Source organism: Hyla sarda, chromosome 5 (genome assembly GCF_029499605.1).
Source record: "Hyla sarda isolate aHylSar1 chromosome 5, aHylSar1.hap1, whole genome shotgun sequence".
Lineage (NCBI taxonomy): Eukaryota > Metazoa > Chordata > Amphibia > Anura > Hylidae > Hyla > Hyla sarda.
In genome coordinates this window covers 281,521,435-281,538,842 of record NC_079193.1, presented here as the reverse complement: position 1 = coordinate 281,538,842, position 17,408 = coordinate 281,521,435, and the positions used below count along the sequence as shown (strand labels likewise).

At 46.2% G+C, this 17,408-nt stretch overlaps 1 protein-coding gene across 19 annotated transcripts in view; it reads left to right on the top strand.

Moving 5' to 3' along the window:
* Window positions 1-17,408, top strand: part of LOC130274049 (ethanolaminephosphotransferase 1-like) — a 400,414-nt gene that overhangs the window by 172,487 nt on the left and 210,519 nt on the right. For 9 of the 19 annotated variants that reach the window (XM_056521873.1, XM_056521872.1, XM_056521860.1 and 6 more), the window contains exon 1: window positions 15,317-16,092. The exons of 8 other annotated variants lie outside the window; for them this stretch is intronic. The gene's annotated coding sequence lies outside the window, so the exon portion shown is untranslated. Of the gene's footprint in view, window positions 1-15,316; window positions 16,093-17,408 lie in introns of those variants that run through there. 2 more of the 19 variants (XM_056521853.1, XM_056521852.1) reach the window with 1 other exon arrangement.

The following is a 17,408-nucleotide window of genomic DNA, read 5'->3' as shown; positions in this document are numbered from 1 at the left end:
GTGGCCGGACCTTACCTGTGTGTGTGCGGCGTGCCTCACCGCTGTCTGTGATTTATCACTGATTAGCGTTTTTTTTGTGGTACAGGCACTTTTTTCGGTTAACGCGGTTTATTTTTTGCACCCATAGGCGGTCCGTGCCACCAGTAGCAGGCGTGTACTGTGTGGACGGACCGTACCTGTGTGTGCAGCCTGTCCCACCGCTGTCTGTGATTTATCACTGATCAGCGTTTTTTTGGGGTTCAGGTGGGTGCATTTTTTTCGGGGTAAAGCGTTTTTTTATTTTATTTTTCGGGTTTTTTTTGTGTGGGGGGTCTGTGTACAAGCCACCAGCCACTGTTCTGGGCTGAGTGGCCAGACCCCCCACTGACTTCTGCACCCCCTGCCGCCACAAGCGCTAATCAGTGCGCACACCACTGATTAGATAAACGCTTTTTTTTGGCGCAGGGCTTTTTTGCGCTAGAAGTCCCCCCTTTTTTTTTTAAAAAGGCTCCTTTTTATTTTATATTTTTTTCTGTTAGGGCGGGTTAGTTTAGTTAGGTTAGGTTAGGTTAGGGAGGGTTAGGGCGGGTTAGGGAGGTAATATCGCACCACACCACACGCAGCACACGCACCAATAAAGTTTTCCCCCCCACACACACACACGCACACCCCCCCCCCCCCCGTATCCACATTAGAGCAGGGAAATGGCCCGCAGAGTGTTTTCGGCGGAGGAGACATATGACCTAATTGCCTCCGACACCGAGAGCGGCTCAGAGGACGATGAAGACCCCACCTTCCTTATTTCATCGTCCTCCTCATTGTCACGATGCCGGCTGGCAGGTAGTGGATCCTCTGTGCCAGAGAGGGATTGGCGTGGACCGTGCTAGTGGACCGGTTCTAAGCCACTACTGGTTTTCACCAGAGCCCGCCGCAAAGCGGGATGGTCTTGCTGCGGCGGTAGTGACCAGGTCGTATCCACTAGCAACGGCTCACCTCTCTGGCTGCTGAAGATAGGCGCGGTACAAGGGAGTAGGCAGAAGCAAGGTCGGACGTAGCAGAAGGTCGGGGCAGGCAGCAAGGATCGTAGTCAGGGGCAACGGCAGAAGGTCTGGAAACACAGGCAAGGAACACACAAGGAACGCTTTCACTGGCACTAAGGCAACAAGATCCGGCAAGGGAGTGCAAGGGAAGTGAGGTAATATAGGGAAGTGCACAGGTGATTACCCTAATTGGAACCACTGCGCCAATCAGCGGCGCAGTGGCCCTTTAAATCGCAGAGACCCGGCGCGCGCGCGCCCTAGGGAGCGGGGCCGCGCGCGCCGGGACAGAACAGACGGGGAGCGAGTCAGGTAGGGGAGCCGGGGTGCGCATCGCGAGCGGGCGCTACCCGCATCGCGAATCGCATCCCGGCTGGCAGCGGGATCGCAGCGCCCCGGGTCAGAGGACGTGACCGGAGCGCTGCAGCGGAGAGAGTGAAGCGAGCGCTCCGGGGAGGAGCGGGGACCCGGAGCGCTCGGCGTAACAGTACCCCCCCCCTTGGGTCTCCCCCTCTTCTTGGAGCCTGAGAACCTGAGGAGCAGACTTTTGTCAAGGATGTTGTCCTCAGGTTCCCAGGATCTCTCTTCAGGACCACAACCCTCCCAGTCTACTAAAAAAAAATTTTTTCCTCTGACCTTTTTGGCAGCCAAAATTTCCTTGACCGAGAAGACGTCCGAGGAGCCGGAAACAGGAGTGGGAGGAACAGATTTGGGAGAAAAACGGTTGAGGATGAGTGGTTTGAGAAGAGAGACGTGAAAGGCATTAGGGATACGAAGAGAAGGAGGAAGAAGAAGTTTATAAGAGACAGGATTAATTTGACACAAAATTTTGAAAGGACCAAGATAGCGTGGTCCCAACTTGTAGCTAGGGACACGGAAGCGGACATATTTAGCGGAGAGCCATACCTTGTCTCCAGGGGAAAAAACGGGGGGAGCTCTTCTTTTCTTATCCGCGAACCTCTTCATGCGTGAAGAAGCCTGTAAGAGAGAATTTTGGGTCTCTCTCCATATAATGGAAAGGTCACGAGAAATTTCATCCACAGCGGGCAGACCAGAGGGCAAGGGGGTAGGGAGGGGGGGAAGAGGGTGACGGCCGTACACCACGAAAAATGGGGATTTGGAGGAAGATTCAGAGACCCTGAAGTTATACGAGAATTCGGCCCATGGAAGGAGATCTGCCCAGTCATCCTGGCGGGAGGAAACAAAATGTCGCAAATAATCACCCAAGATCTGGTTAATTCTTTCTACTTGTCCATTGGACTGGGGATGATATGCAGAGGAAAAATTTAATTTAATCTTGAGTTGTTTACAGAGAGCCCTCCAGAATTTAGACACGAATTGGACACCTCTATCCAAAACAATCTGCGTAGGCAACCCGTGAAGACGAAAAATGTGTACAAAAAATTGTTTAGCCAACTGAGGCGCAGAAGGAAGACCAGGAAGAGGGATGAAATGTGCCATTTTGGAGAATCGATCAACGACCACCCAAATAACAGTGTTGCCACGGGAAGGGGGTAAATCAGTAATAAAATCCATACCAATCAGAGACCAAGGCTGTTCGGGGACAGGCAGAGGATGAAGAAAACCAGCGGGCTTCTGGCGAGGAGTCTTATCCCGGGCACAGATAGTGCAGGCTCGCACAAAGTCCCCAACATCCGTCTCCAGAGTCGGCCACCAATAGAAGCGGGAGATGAGTTGCACAGATTTCTTGATGCCCGCATGACCTGCGAGATGGGAGGAGTGACCCCATTTGAGGATTCCGAGGCGTTGGCGTGGAGAAACAAAGGTCTTTCCTGGAGGAGTCTGCCTGATGGAGGCAGGAGAAGTGGAGATCAGGCAGTCAGGTGGAATGATGTGTTGCGGAGGGAGATCAACTTCTGAGGCATCCGAGGAACGAGAGAGAGCATCGGCCCTAATGTTCTTATCGGCAGGACGAAAGTGAATCTCAAAATTAAATCGGGCAAAGAACAGAGACCACCGGGCCTGGCGAGGATTCAGCCGTTGGGCAGACTGGAGGTAGGAGAGGTTCTTGTGGTCGGTGTAGATAATAACAGGAAATCTTGATCCCTCCAGCAGATGCCTCCATTCCTCAAGTGCTAATTTAATGGCTAGAAGCTCTCGATCCCCGATGGAGTAGTTCCTCTCCGCTGGAGAGAAGGTCCTAGAGAAAAAACCACAAGTGACAGCATGCCCGGAAGAATTTTTTTGTAGAAGAACAGCTCCAGCTCCCACTGAGGAGGCATCAACCTCCAATAGGAAGGGTTTGGAAGGGTCAGGTCTGGAGAGCACGGGAGCCGAAGAAAAGGCAGACTTGAGTCGTTTAAAGGCGTCTTCTGCTTGAGGAGGCCAGGACTTGGGATCAGCATTTTTTTTGGTTAAAGCCACGATAGGAGCCACAATGGTAGAAAAATGTGGAATAAATTGCCTGTAATAATTGGCGAACCCCAAAAAGCGTTGGATAGCACGGAGTCCGGAGGGGCGTGGCCAATCTAAGACGGCAGAGAGTTTGTCTGGATCCATCTGTAGTCCCTGGCCAGAGACCAAATATCCTAGAAAAGGAAGAGATTGGCATTCAAACAGACATTTCTCAATTTTGGCATAGAGTTGGTTGTCACGAAGTCTCTGAAGAACCATACGGACATGCTGGCGGTGTTCTTCTAGATTGGCAGAAAAAATTAGGATATCGTCCAGATATACAACAACACAGGAGTATAACAGATCACGAAAAATTTCATTGACAAAGTCTTGGAAGACGGCAGGGGCATTGCACAGTCCAAAGGGCATGACCAGATACTCAAAGTGTCCATCTCTGGTGTTAAATGCCGTTTTCCACTCGTCCCCCTCTCTGATGCGGATGAGGTTATAGGCGCCTCTTAAGTCCAATTTAGTGAAGATGTGGGCACCTTGGAGGCGATCAAAGAGTTCAGAGATGAGGGGTAAGGGGTAGCGGTTCTTAACCGTGATTTTATTAAGACCGCGGTAGTCAATGCAAGGACGTAGGGAGCCATCTTTTTTGGACACAAAGAAAAATCCGGCTCCGGCAGGAGAGGAGGATTTACGGATAAAGCCCTTTTTTAGATTCTCCTGGACGTATTCGGACATGGCAAGAGTCTCTGGGGCAGAGAGAGGATAAATTCTGCCCCGGGGTGGAGTAGTGCCCGGGAGGAGGTCGATAGGGCAATCATAAGGCCTGTGAGGAGGTAGAGTCTCAGCTTGTTTTTTGCAGAAAACATCCGCGAAGTCCATATAGGCCTTAGGGAGACCGGTTACTGGAGGAACCACAGAGTTACGGCAAGGGTTACTGGGAACCGGTTTTAGACAGTTCTTGGAACAAGAGGACCCCCAACTCTTGATCTCCCCAGTGGACCAATCCAGGGTTGGGGAATGAAGTTGAAGCCAGGGAAGTCCAAGGAGAATTTCTGAGGTGCAATTGGGGAGGACCAAAAGTTCAATCCTCTCATGATGAGATCCGATGCTCATAAGAAGGGGCTCCGTGCGGAAACGTATGGTACAGTCCAATCTTTCATTATTTACACAATTGATGTAGAGGGGTCTGGCGAGACTGGTCACCGGGATGTTGAACCTGTTGACGAGAGAGGCCAAAATAAAATTTCCTGCAGATCCAGAGTCCAAGAAGGCCACAGCAGGGAAGGAGAAGGCAGAGGCAGACATCCGCACAGGCACTGTAAGACGTGGAGAAGCAGAGTAGACATCAAGGACTGTCTCACCTTTGTGCGGAGTCAGCGTACGTCTTTCCAGGCGGGGAGGACGGATAGGACAATCCCTCAGGAAGTGTTCGGTACTAGCACAGTACAGGCAGAGGTTCTCCATACGGCGTCGTGTCCTCTCTTGAGGTGTCAGGCGAGACCGGTCGACCTGCATAGCCTCCACGGCGGAAGGCACAAGAACAGATTGCAGGGGACCAGAGGAGAGAGGAGCCGAGGAGGAGAAACGCCTCGTGCGAACAGAGTCCATATCTTGGCGGAGTTCCTGACGCCTTTCGGAAAAACGCATGTCAATGCGAGTGGCTAGGTGAATAAGTTCATGTAGATTAGCAGGAATTTCTCGTGCGGCCAGAACATCTTTAATGTTGCTGGATAGGCCTTTTTTGAAGGTCGCGCAGAGGGCCTCATTATTCCAGGACAATTCTGAAGCAAGAGTACGGAATTGTACGGCATACTCGCCAACGGAAGAATTACCCTGGACCAGGTTCAACAGGGCAGTCTCAGCAGAAGAGGCTCGGGCAGGTTCCTCAAAGACACTTCGGATTTCCGAGAAGAAGGAGTGTACAGAGGCAGTGACGGGGTCATTGCGGTCCCAGAGCGGTGTGGCCCATGACAGGGCTTTTCCGGACAGAAGGCTGACTACGAAAGCCACCTTAGACCTTTCAGTGGGAAACAGGTCCGACATCATCTCCAGATGCAGGGAACATTGGGAAAGAAAGCCACGGCAAAACTTAGAGTCCCCATCAAATTTATCCGGCAAGGATAGGCGTAGACCAGGAGCGGCCACTCGCTGCGGAGGAGGTGCAGGAGCTGGCGGAGGAGATGACTGCTGAAGCTGTGGTAGTAACTGTTGTAGCATAACGGTCAGTTGAGACAGCTGTTGGCCTTGTTGCGCTATCTGTTGTGACTGCTGGGCGACCACCGTGGTGAGGTCAGCGACAACTGGCAGAGGAACTTCAGCGGGATCCATGGCCGGATCTACTGTCACGATGCCGGCTGGCAGGTAGTGGATCCTCTGTGCCAGAGAGGGATTGGCGTGGACCGTGCTAGTGGACCGGTTCTAAGCCACTACTGGTTTTCACCAGAGCCCGCCGCAAAGCGGGATGGTCTTGCTGCGGCGGTAGTGACCAGGTCGTATCCACTAGCAACGGCTCACCTCTCTGGCTGCTGAAGATAGGCGCGGTACAAGGGAGTAGGCAGAAGCAAGGTCGGACGTAGCAGAAGGTCGGGGCAGGCAGCAAGGATCGTAGTCAGGGGCAACGGCAGAAGGTCTGGAAACACAGGCAAGGAACACACAAGGAACGCTTTCACTGGCACTAAGGCAACAAGATCCGGCAAGGGAGTGCAAGGGAAGTGAGGTAATATAGGGAAGTGCACAGGTGATTACCCTAATTGGAACCACTGCGCCAATCAGCGGCGCAGTGGCCCTTTAAATCGCAGAGACCCGGCGCGCGCGCGCCCTAGGGAGCGGGGCCGCGCGCGCCGGGACAGAACAGACGGGGAGCGAGTCAGGTAGGGGAGCCGGGGTGCGCATCGCGAGCGGGCGCTACCCGCATCGCGAATCGCATCCCGGCTGGCAGCGGGATCGCAGCGCCCCGGGTCAGAGGACGTGACCGGAGCGCTGCAGCGGAGAGAGTGAAGCGAGCGCTCCGGGGAGGAGCGGGGACCCGGAGCGCTCGGCGTAACACTCATCATCTAGTTCTGATGATGAGCCACCACGCCGTGCGGTGCCGCAAACCTCCTCTGCCCTTGACCCTGTGCCCCATGCTAGTATGAGTCCCCCTGGCGCTCATACTAGTGAAGCCCCCCTGCCAAGGTCACTGGTACCTCGTACCTCAGGAATCAAAATTAACATCGCCGGGTTCACTGAAAAGGACTTTTTCGGTCATTTTTTCAGTGACGACTTTGTTAATTTGATGGTTACACAGACGAATCTGTACGCCCAACAGTTCGTCGCCGCTAACCCGGGCTCACTTTTAGCTAGACCCGGCGGCTGGACTCCAGTCGATGCAGCCGAAATGAGGACCTTTTGGGGCCTCGCGCTGCATATGGGTATAGTTAAAAAACCCAGTGTCAGGCAATATTGGAGTGGGGACGTCTTTTACCAGACACCCCTCTACAGTATGGCCATGGCACGCTCCCGGTTCGAGGCCATTCGGAGATGTTTGCATTATGCTGATAATGCGGCATGTCCCCCCCGAACTGATCCCGCGTATAACCGCCTGTATAAAATCAGGCCGGTCATCAATCACTTCGAAGCCAGATTTTGGGAGGCCTATGTCCCGGGGCGGGAGGTCTCTATTGATGAGTCTCTCATCAGCTTCAAGGGGAGACTCAGCTTCCGGCAATACATCCCGACCAAACGGGCACGGTATGGCGTGAAGATGTATAAACTTTGCAAGAGTACCTCCGGGTACACTTGCAAGTTTATAGTGTATGAGGGACGAGATTCCCGTTTTGAACCCCCAGAATGTCCCCCCACTCTGGGTGTTAGCGGGAAAATCGTTTGGGGCCTTTTGCACCCATTGCTAGATAAAGGTTACCACCTTTACGTGGATAACTTTTATACTAGTATCCCTCTCTTCACATGCCTCGCCGCCAGATCCACGGTCGCTTGTGGGACAGTCCGGAAGAATCAAAGAGGCCTTCCGCCCCATCCCCTACATGCTCCTATCCCCGGGGTGAGTCCCGTGCCTTTTCCCATGAGAACCTGTTGTTGGTCAGGTATAAGGACAAGAGGGATGTCCTTATGCTCACCACAATTCATGGGAATGGCAGCACCCCTGTCCCTGTGTGAGGTTCCGCGGGACCGGTCCTCAAGCCCGATTGTATTCTGGACTACAATCGGTATATGGGGGGAGTTGATCTTTCTGATCAAGTCCTCAAGCCATATAACGCCAGGCGGAAAACACGCATATGGTATAAAAAGGTTGTGGTCTACATGGTACAGGTTGCCATGTACAACTCTTTTATACTGTACCAGAAGGCTGGCAACACAGGAACATACCTGGAGTTCCAAGAGGTAGTTCTAAAGGCCCTCATCTTTGGTGACCGCCAAAGAGCGGGTCAGAGCACCTCTGGAACTTTAGGTCCCCGGATCGTCCCCGGCCAACACTTTCCAGGTGTGATCCCCAACACTTGAAGGATGGGACGAACCCAGAAGAAATGCAGAGTGTGTCACAAGAAGGGGAGACGGAGGGACACCACCACTCAATGTGACACTTGCCCCGATCATCCGGGCCTCTGCATAGGCTGCTTCAGGGAGTATCACACTTCCATGGAGTACTACATTTTCCATCCTTTGCCCTAATTTTTATTCCCCAGAATTCGGCTCCAATGTACCAGTCCAGGGTACATTGACTTCCAAATTTTAAACCAAAACACCCCCCCCAAAAAACAAAACCTTTTTCCCAATAGCCCAATATCTTTTTTTTTTTTCTTCCCCCTAAAAAATGGGTCATGGGACACAGAGTCAACAGCATTGGAGGTTTGCAGTTGCCTCAAATGCGCAACGCTCTCTCTCCCCACCTGAGCGGGTTGCGCATTTGAGGTAACAGAATAGGGACGGCCCCACACATCCCCTTCCCAGAATGATGATTCAGAGTATAGGGTTTGGGGCAGGCATCATTTTTACTTTTGGCTGTACTCTGGATCATCATTCTGGGAAAATAATTGGCATATCAGTACTAAAATTACAATTTTCTTCCCCCCATAGTACACTTCATCCATTCCTGGAAAATAAATGAAGGGAACACCCGTCTGTTCCAAATCTCCACTTCACCCTATACACCTTCCCTAGGGGGTGTACTGTTTGTAGTATTCTCACATATGGATGTTCCTTTCTTGTATTTTCCTCTGAATGTATGTAACTGTTAGGTCCATAACAAACATCCGCCTCAAATGCGAAGAGTTCTCGCTGAGCTCTGTCATATTTCCAGGCGACAATTCGGAGTCACATGTTAGTTGTTCCCAGAAAGATGAAGCAGAGCATAGGTTGAAAATTGCAACTTTCAAAAGCTACCCTTCATCCATTCCTGGAAAATAAATTTAGGAAACACCTGTGCATTAAAAATGTCCTCTTTACCCCTATACCCATTCCTCAGGGTGGGTACTTTCTGTAATGGTGTCACATGTGGGTGTTTCATTTTTGTATTTTCCTCGGAATGTATGTAACCGTCAGCTACTGATATGCCAAAGGCCACAAATACAAAGTGACCTCTATGACTTCTGAGCCTTGTTGTGCGCCCGCCCAGCACGTTACCCCATATGTGGATGTATTTTTATAGTCAGGGGGAAAAGCCCTCCAAAATTTGTAACCCAATTTCTCATATTACTCCTTGTGAAAATGTTAATAATTGGGTAACCCCAGCATTTTACTGTAAAAAAATCAAATTTTTCAATTCATCGCCCACTTTTCAAAAAACCTGTGAGGTGTTATTTCCCGCTGTACCCCTTGTTACGTTCATTGAGGGGTGAAGTTTCTAAAATGGTGTCACATGTGTTGTTTTTTTTCCTGTTGGGGGCTTTATAAATGCACATGACCCCCGACTTCAAATACAACAAAATTTTCACTCCTTCTATTCTGAGCATTGTAGTGCGTCCACAGAGCAATTTACATCCACATATGGGGTATTTATTTTCTCATACAAAATTGTTCTACAAATTTTGGGGGCCTTTTGCCCTATTTCCCAATGTGAAAATGAAACATTTGGGGTAACACTATCAATATAGTGCAAAAAAAATCAAATTTTTCACTTTTACAGCCCACTGTTCAACAAACCTGTGAGGTGTAAGTACTCACTGTAACACTGTTACGTTCCCCAAGGGGTCTAGTTTCCAAAATGTTATGCCATGTGTTTTTTTTTACTGTCCTGGCACCATAGGGGCTTCCTAAATGTGGCATGCCCCCAGAGCAAAATTTGTAACTCCTTCTCTTCTGAGACCTGTAGTGCGCCAGCAGAGCACTTTTCACCCCCATATGGGGTGTTTTCTGAATCGGGAGAAATTGGGCTTCAAATTTTGGGGGATATTTTCTGCTTTAACCCTTTGTAAAAATGTAAAATTTTTGGGAAACCAAGCATTTTAGGTAAAATTTATTATTTTTTTTTTACATATGCCAAAGTCGTGAAACCCCTGTGGGGTATTAAGGTTCACTTTACCCCTTGTTATGTTCCCCAAGGGGTCTAATTTCCAAAATGGTATGCCATGTGTTTTTTTTTTAGCTGTCCTGGCACCATAGGGGCTTCCTAAATGCGGCATGCCCCCAGAGCAAAATTTGCTTCAAAAAAGCCAAATGTGACTCCTTCTCTTCTGAGACCTGTAGTGCGCCAGCAGAGCACTTTTTACCCCCATATGGGGTGTTTTCTGAATCGGAAGAAATTGGGCTTCAAATTTTGGGGGGTATTTTCTGCTTTAACCCTTTGTAAAAATGTAAAATTTTTGGGAAACCAAGCATTTTAGGTAAAATTTATTATTATATTTTTTTACATATGCCAAAGTCGTGAAACCCCTGTGGGGTATTAAGGTTCACTTTACCCCTTGTTACGTTCCCCAAGGGGTCTAGGTTCCAAAATGGTATGCCATGTGTTTTTTTTTAGCTGTCCTGCCACCATAGGGGCTTCCTAAATGCGGCATGCCCCCAGAGCAAAATTTGCTTCAAAAAAGCCAAATGTGACTTCTTCTCTTCCGAGACCTGTAGTGCGCCAGCAGAGCACTTTTCACCCCCATATGGGGTGTTTTCTGAATCGGGAAAAAGTGGGCTTCAAATTTTGGGAGGTATTTTCTGCTTTAACCCTTTGTAAAAATGTAAAATTTTTGGGAAACCAAGCATTTTAGGTAAAATGTATTATTTTTTTTTACATATGCCAAAGTCGTGAAACCCCTGTGGGGTATTAAGGTTCACTTTACCCCTTGTTACGTTCCCCGAGGGGTCTAGTTTCCAAAATGGTATGCCATGTGATTTTTTTTAGCTGTCCTGGCACCATAGGGGCTTCCTAAATGCGGCATGCCCCCAGAGCAAAATTTGCTTCAAAAAAGCCAAATGTGACTCCTTCTCTTCTGAGACCTGTAGTGCGCCAGCAGAGCCCTTTTCACCCCCATATGGGGTGTTTTCTGAATCGGGAGAAATAGGGCTTCAAATTTTGGGGGGTATTTTCTGCTTTAACCCTTTGTAAAAATGTAAAACTTTTGGGAAACCAAGCATTTTAGGTAAAATTTATATATTTTTTTTTACATATGCCAAAGTCGTGAAACCCCTGTGGGGTATTAAGGTTCACTTTACCCCTTGTTACGTTCCCCAAGGGGTCTAGTTTCCAAAATGGTATGCCATGTGGGTTTTTTAGCTGTCCTGGCACCATAGGGGCTTCCTAAATGCGGCATGCCCCCAGAGCAAAATTTGCTTCAAAAAAGCCAAATGTGACTCCTTCTCTTCTGAGACCTGTAGTGCGCCAGCAGAGCCCTTTTCACCCCCATATGGGGTGTTTTCTGAATCGGGAGAAATAGGGCTTCAAATTTTGGGGGGTATTTTCTGCTTTAACCCTTTGTAAAAATGTAAAACTTTTGGGAAACCAAGCATTTTAGGTAAAATTTATATATTTTTTTTTTACATATGCCAAAGTCGTGAAACCCCTGTGGGGTATTAAGGTTCACTTTACCCCTTGTTACGTTCCCCAAGGGGTCTTGTTTCCAAAATGGAATGCCATTTTTTTTTTCTTTTGCTGTCCTGGCACCATAGGGGCTTCCTAAATGCGGCATGCCCCCAGAGCAAAATTTGCTTCAAAAAAGCCAAATGTGACTCCTTCTCTTCTGGGACCTGTAGTGCGCCAGCAGAGCACTTTTCACCCCCATATGGGGTGTTTTCTGAATCAGGAGAAATTGGGCTTCAAATTTTGGGGGGTATTTTCTGCTTTAACCCTTTGTAAAAATGTAACATTTTTGGGAAACCAAGCATTTTAGGTAAAATTTATTATTTTTTTTTACATATGCCAAAGTCGTGAAACCCCTGTGGGGTATTAAGGTTCACTTTACCCCTTGTTACGTCCCCCAAGGGGTCTAGTTTCCAAAATGGTATGCCATGTGGGTTTTTTTTAGCTGTCCTGGCACCATAGGGGCTTCCTAAATGCGGCATGCCCCCAGAGCAAAATTTGCTTCAAAAAAGCCAAATGTGACTCCTTCTCTTCTGAGACCTGTAGTGCGCCAGCAGAGCACTTTTCACCCCCATATGGGGTGTTTTCTGAATCGGGAGAAATTGGGCTTCAAATTTTGGGGGGTATTTTCTGCTTTAACCTTTTGTAAAAATGTTAAATTTGGGGGAAACCAAGCATTTTAGGTAAAATTTATATATTTTTTTTTTACATATGCCAAAGTCGTGAATCCCCTGTGGGGTATTAAGGTTCACTTTACCCCTTGTTACGTTCCCCAAGGGGTCTTGTTTCCAAAATGGTATGCCATTTTTTTTTTTTTTTTTGCTGTCCTGGCACCATAGGGGCTTCCTAAATGCGGCATGCCCCAGAGCAAAATTTGCTTCAAAAAAGCCAAATGTGACTCCTTCTCTTCTGGGACCTGTAGTGCGCTAGCAGAGCACTTTTCACCCCCATATGGGGTGTTTTCTGAATCGGGAGAAATTGGGCTTCAAATTTTGGGGGGTATTTGTAAAATAAAATTTGGGGGAAACCAAGCATTTTAGGTAAAATTTATAATTTTTTTTTTACATATGCCAAAGTCGTGAAACCCCTGTGGGGTATTAAGGTTCACTTTACCCCTTGTTACGTTCCCCAAGGGGTCTTGTTTCCAAAATGGTATGCCATGTGTTTTTTTTTTTTTTGCTGTCCTGGCACCATAGGGGCTTCCTAAATGCGGCATGCCCCCAGAGCAAAATTTGCTTCAAAAAAGCCAAATGTGACTCCTTCTCTTCTTAGACCTGTAGTGCGCCAGCAGAGCACTTTTCACCCCCATATGGGGTGTTTTCTGAATCGGGAGAAATTGGGCTTCAAATTTTGGGGGGTATTTTCTGCTTTAACCCTTTGTAAAAATGTAAAACTTTTGGGAAACCAAGCATTTTAGGTAAATTTTTTTATTTTTTTTTACATATGCCAAAGTCGTGAAACCCCTGTGGGGTATTAAGGTTCACTTTACCTCTTGTTACGTTCCCCAAGGGGTCTAGTTTCCAAAATGGTATGCCATGTTGTTTTTTTTAGCTGTCCTGGCACCATAGGGGCTTCCTAAATGCGGCATGCCCCCAGAGCAAAATTTGCTTCAAAAAAGCCAAATGTGACTCCTTCTCTTCTGAGACCTGTAGTGCGCCAGCAGAGCACTTTTCACCCCCATATGGGGTGTTTTCTGAATCGGGAGAAATTTGGCTTCAAATTTTGGGGGGTATTTTCTGCTTTAACCCTTTGTAAAAATGTAAAATTTGGGGGAAACCAAGCATTTTAGGTAAAATTTATAATTTTTTTTTACATATGCCAAAGTCGTGAAACCCCTGTGGGGTATTAAGGTTCACTTTACCCCTTGTTACGTTCCCCAAGGGGTCTTGTTTCCAAAATGGTATGCCATGTGTTTTTTTTTTTTGCTGTCCTGGCACCATAGGGGCTTCCTAAATGCGGCATGCCCCCAGAGCAAAATTTGCTTCAAAAAAGCCAAATGTGACTCCTTCTCTTCTGAGACCTGTAGTGCGCCAGCAGAGCACTTTTCACCCCCATATGGGGTGTTTTCTGAATCGGGAGAAATTTGGCTTCAAATTTTGTGGGGTATTTTCTGCTTTAACCCTTTGTAAAAATGTAAAATTTGGGGGAAACCAAGCATTTTAGGTAAAATTTATAATTTTTTTTTACATATGCCAAAGTCGTGAAACCCCTGTGGGGTATTAAGGTTCACTTTACCCCTTGTTACGTTCCCCAAGGGGTCTTGTTTCCAAAATGGTATGCCATGTGTTTTTTTTTTGCTGTCCTGGCACCATAGGGGCTTCCTAAATGCGGCATGCCCCCAGAGCAAAATTTGCTTCAAAAAAGCCAAATGTGACTCCTTCTCTTCTGGGACCTGTAGTGCGCCAGCAGAGCACTTTTCACCCCCATATGGGGTGTTTTCTGAATCGGGAGAAATTGGGCTTCAAATTTTGGGGGGTATTTTCTGCTTTAACCCTTTGTAAAAATTTAGAATTTGGGGGAAACCAAGCATTTTAGGTAAAATTTATAATTTTTTTTTTACATATGCCAAAGTCGTGAAACCCCTGTGGGGTATTAAGGTTCACTTTACCGCTTGTTACGTTCCCCAAGGGGTCTTGTTTCCAAAATGGTATGCCATGTGTTTTTTTTTTGCTGTCCTGGCACCATAGGGGCTTCCTAAATACGGCATGCCCCCAGAGCAAAATTTGCTTCAAAAAAGCCAAATGTGACTCCTTCTCTTCTGGGACCTGTAGTGCGCCAGCAGAGCACTTTTCACCCCCATATGGGGTGTTTTCTGAATCGGGAGAAATTGGGCTTCAAATTTTGGGGGGTATTTTCTGCTTTAACCCTTTGTAAAAATGTAAAATTTGGGGGAAACCAAGCATTTTAGATAATTTTTTTTTCTTTACATTTGCAAAAGTCTTGAAACCCCTGTGGGGTATTAAGGCTCACTTAATTCCTTGTTATGTTCCTCAAGGGGTCTAGTTTCCAAAATGGTATGGCATGTGGGGGGTTTTAGCTCTTCTGGCACCATAGGGTCTTCCTAAATGCAACATGCCCCCCAAAAACCATTTCAGAAAAACGTACTCTCTAAAATCCCCTTGTCGCCCTTCGCTTCTGAGCCCTCTACTGCGCCCGCCGAACAATTAACATAGACATATGAGGTATGTGCTTACTCGAGAGAAATTGGGCTACAAACACAAGTAAAAATTTTCTCCTTTTACCCCTTGCAAACATTCAAAAATTGGGTCTACAAGAACATGCGAGTGTAAAAAATGAAGATTTAGAATTTTCTCCTTCACTTTGCTGCTATTCCTGTGAAACATCTAAAGGGTTAAAACGCTTACTGAATGTCATTTTGAATACTTTGGGGGGTGTAGTTTTTATAATGGGGTCATTTATGGGGTATTTCTAATATGAAGACTCTTCAAATCCACTCCAAACCTGAACTGGTCCCTGAAAAATATTGAGTTTGAAAATTTTGTGAAAATTTGGAAAATTGCTGCTGAACTTTGAAGCCCTCTGGTGTCTTCCAAAAGTAAAAACATGTAAATTTTATGATGCAATCATAAAGTAGACATATTGTATATGTGAATCAAAAATTTTTTTATTTTGAATATCCATTTTCCTTACAAGCAGAGAGCTTCAAAGTTAGAAAAATGCAAAATTTTCCATTTTTTTGTCAAATTTTGGGATTTTTCACCAAGAAAGGATGCAAGTTACCATAAAATTTTACCACTATGTTAAAGTAGAATATGTCACAAAAAAACAATCTCGGAATCAGAATGATCAGTAAAAGCATTCCAGAGTTATCAATGTTTAAAGTGACAGTGGTCAGATTTGCAAAAAACGCTCTGGTCCTTAAGGTGTAAAATGGCCTGGTCCTTAAGGAGTAAAGGGGTTAAAATAGCACATAGGTCCTGAACTGAGTCACTAGGTGTCTTCATTCTGCCATAGAAAGCAATGGAGGTTGGCTGCTGCTGTTAACAGTATACATCATTTCATGTTTGCCGGGATGCAGACGGATATGCTATTGGAAACCCTAATGTAGTGTGAACCTACCCTAAATGATGCATACACAGAACCCAAGAATAATCCGTTTCCCATTGACTTACATTATATATTTACGTGTGTATACATATAAAAATTAAACCATATACGTTTTTTTTGCCATACTCATTAGCATAGTTGACTACGTTTTTGTATACAGCATAATTACATGCACAATAAAAGTAGTGGAAAATCCAGCACAGGTATCAGTACAATAAGAACTTCTTTATTGAGAACACCACAGTGATAAAACAGGACCAAATGTGATGCGTTTCAGCCGTTATACCAGCCTTACTCATACTAAAGAACTACACAGTACAGCCATACCTTTATAGGGAAGGAACCACTTAACCAAAATCAGAACACCTGTCTCCACCCAGGGGTACACTCCATCAGGTGCCTAATCATCACAGAACAGCAGCAAGTGTAGTCTGGTGACAGCAAAACAGCAAGGTGGCTGTGTGGGAGAGGCAGGGGTTCATGCGAGAAGAACACAGCCAGGCGCTGTGAATGACCCCCACCAGTGAAATGGACTATGACAACTTGTGGTAACACAGGTGAAGTGTTCTTTCTCCAGCATGAGACAGACAAGGGGTCTGAGAACAAAAGGCAAGAGGCCGCAAATGCTGTGTGTGAACAGTGAGTAAAAGGTTGCAGGATGCATGTTTTATACTGGCAGGGAAAAGTCCTACAGTTGATAGTCAGGGCATGCTGTGTTGTGTAGTCAGTGGCTAGACTGCCTAGGCTTTTGTTTGTTCCTGTGTTATATTTTTATTCTGCAACCTGTCTAATAAAGCTGGCGAGGAGCCAGACTTGCATAAAGAACTGTTATTTGCCTGCTGAATGAAGTAGAAATGTGTCCTGCAGCTGTGTCAAGGAGGATCCCAAAGCTAACCCCAGAGTGAAATACTTACAATGTATTATGTGTACAATATATTATATGGTTTATATTGTATATTAATATATTTTTTCATGCATATATATGAATAGGGATATTCTTCTCCAAATTTTACACAGCTACTCGTTATTATACTGATGCATTGATATTTCTATATAGTGTGTTTATTTAATGTTGTTATTTTTATCCCGTTAAGGACGCAGACCTTTTTCACCTTAAGGATTGAGCCCTTTTTCGCAATTCTGACCACCGTTGCTTTACGCATTAATAACTCTAAAACGCTTTTACCGAATATTCTGATTCTGAGATTGTTTGTTTGTTTTTTCGTGACATATTCTACTTTATTTTGGTGGTAAATTTTTGTCGTTACTTGCATCCTTTTTTGGTGAAAAATCCCAAAATTTCATGAAATTTTTGAAAATTTAGCATTTTTCTAACTTTGAAGCTCTCTGCTTGTAAGGAAAATGGATATTGCAAATAAATGTAATTTTTATTAACAAATACAATATGTCCACTTTATGTTGGCATCATAAAATGGGCATATTTTTACTTTTTGAAAAAATTAGAGGGCTTCAAAGTAGAGCAGCAATTTTCAAAAATGTCATGAAAATTGCTAAATCTGAAGGGACAGATGTTACAGAACTACAACTCCCAGCATGCCTGGGCAGTCTAGGCATGCTTAGAGTTGTAGTTTGGCAACATCTGGAGTACTACCGTTTGGGCACCACTGTAACAGTGGTCTCCAAACTGTGACCCTCCAGATGTTGCAAAACTACAACTCCCAGCATGCCCAGACAGCCTGGGCATGCTGGGAGTTGCAGTTCTGCCTTCCTAGTGGTTGTCACAGTAAAGATCGCTTTACTTTCACGGCAGGTGTATGTATGATATGTGTTTATGTATGATGTATGTGTATGTATGATGTGTAAGTATTATGCATGTGTGGGGGGCCCAGAGGCGGCGTGTGTATGTATGTACTGTATGTATGAATGATGTGTGTAAGCAAGATGTATATGTATGATGTGTGGAGATGTGTGTAAGCTATAAGGATGTATGTAAG